Source organism: Pipistrellus kuhlii, unplaced genomic scaffold (assembly GCF_014108245.1).
Source record: "Pipistrellus kuhlii isolate mPipKuh1 unplaced genomic scaffold, mPipKuh1.p scaffold_m20_p_27, whole genome shotgun sequence".
Lineage (NCBI taxonomy): Eukaryota > Metazoa > Chordata > Mammalia > Chiroptera > Vespertilionidae > Pipistrellus > Pipistrellus kuhlii.
Window position 1 is genome coordinate 3,092,527 of NW_023425526.1, and position 2,417 is coordinate 3,094,943.

Here is a 2,417-nt window from a genome sequence, read left to right on the forward strand (position 1 = left end):
TTTGACCCCACTGCAGCCTTTCCAGCGGCTCAGTCCCAAAGCCAACCATTGGAAACCAGAACCGTGCCACTCCTGGAAGTAAAGGATTGGACCACAGTCCCACCTCCCTTTATGTCCTAACCCAGGAGATGGAGCCTCAGGCCATTGTATGCTCTCCTTCCCCAGGGCATGATGAGATTAATTTAATCAGGAGCAATTTGACAGTAAAATGATTTCAAATTCTCCCTGGGATGATAGATCAGGACTATAATGGATAAATTAAAGTATTAGCACAAACATTCCTATCTAATAAAAGGGAAACATGCAAATTGATCTTACCTCCACTATACTCACAAGCCATGCCCACCAGCCAATCAGGAGCAAGTATGCAAATTATCCCAACAGATATGGCAGTGCCTATGGTGCGAGAGTAAGCAGGACTCTTGGGTTGACCCCAGTGATGGAGGAAGCCATGCTTCCAGCCTGCCCTGGCTGACCCTGGACTCTGCTCAAATCTACAAAATTTTAATTATGAATCACAACAAAGATGGCAGCAGCCATGGAGCTGGAACCAGCCAGAGATTTGGGTTGACCCTGGAGATGGAGGAAGCCAAGCTTCCTGCCTGCCCTGGCCTCCCTTCAAGGCTACAAAGTTTCAATTATAGAAGATAAATAAATCCCAGATATCAGGGTCTCCATTTGGGTCACCAGGGTGTGTGTCCAGCCTGAAAACCACCACAGGCCACTCACTCGGGCTGTCCCATACCCCAAGAGAACCCCACCCTGATCTGGGTCACCCTTCAAGGCAAACCAGCTTCCCACCACCAGTTCACCAGGCCTCTATCATATCTAATAGAAGAATATTATGCAAATTGACCATCATTCCAACACACAAGATGGCTGCCCCCATGTGGACACAAGATATCTGCCACAAGATGGCAAGCAGGGGAGGGCAATTAGGGGTGACAAAGCCTGCAGAGGAGTGTAGTTGGGGGCAACCCTGCCTATAGGGAAGGACAGTTGGGGGGGGGGGGGGGAATCCAGGACAGAGGGCAGGGCAGTTAGGGGTGACCTGGCCTGCAAGGAAAGGACTGTTAGGAGCAATCAGGATTTCAGGGGAGCAGTTAGGCATCAATCAGGCTAGCAGGGGAGTGGTTAGTGGTTGATCAGGCTGGCAGGCAGAATACGTTAGGGTCAATCAGGAAGGCAGGCAGGCATGCAATTGGGAACCAGCAGTCCTTGATGGTGCAAGGATGGTCCGACTGCCTGTTTAGGCTCCATCCCAATACTTGGATCAGGCCTAAATGGGCAATTGGACATCCCTTAATCGGTCCCAGACTGGAGAGGGTGCAGGCTGGGCTGAGGGACACCCCTACCCCCATGCACATATTTCGTGCACCAGGCCTCTAGTTAATACTGTAATTCAGGTCTTTCCAGAAAAAAAAAAAAAAATAGCACAAATTCTCCTTCTGTCTTACTATCCAGAAATGCAGCCCCATGGTGGAGAGGCTTTGGGTCCAGCAACGCTGTATATTGGGCAAGAACAGTTACGCAGGGATGGGCGTGAGTTAGAACTAAGTATTAATGGGAATCCTTTTAAAGGGATTATGGATACTGCATCTGATGTGTCAATCATCGCTTTCAGACATTGGCCCCTGGCCTGGCCTTTAACGCATGGCTTCTGAATTGCCAGGAGTGGGGTCTGTTACTCAACCCTTGCAGATGCTCAGCTCCTTCAATGGGAAGATCCAGGTTGTTTTCAACCTTATGTATTGCAACAGTTACCTGTTAACCTATGGGGACTGGAGATGGTAGAGCAGATGAGGGTTTTCATAACAAGTCCGAGTTCCATTGTGACTTCTCTAAGGCTTACTGAAGGATTTCATCCCCCTAAAGGGACTAGGAGAGAATCAGCAAGAGAGTCAGTCATCAATCCCAATGTCCACTCAAAAGAGGAGGCACGAATTATGGTTACCAGAATTTTCAACATTGATCATCTTTTAGACTCAACGTACAGCAGCCACAATTACCTGGCTTGTAGATACCCGGTCTGGATTTGATCAATGGCCCCTATTAGGAAAGAAGTTCAAAGTTGACAAGAGTTTGGTTTGAGAATAGCTTGAGGCAAGGCATATTGAACCCACTCACAGCCCATGGAACACACCCATATTTCTAATAAGAAAAGATCTGGCAAATGGAGCCTATTGCAAGCCCTAAGAGGAATTAATGAAACCATGGAGATTAAGGGACCCATTCAGTTGGGGTTACTAAACCCTACATGTATCCCATTGCAAATATCAATATGGTATTAGATCTTAACGACTGCTTTTTTACTGTTCTTCATGCTGAGGATTGCAAAAAGATTTGCATTTAGTGTCCCTCTAATAAGTATTAATGAGCTTATAAGAAGTAAAATGAAAAGTATTTCCTCAAGGATT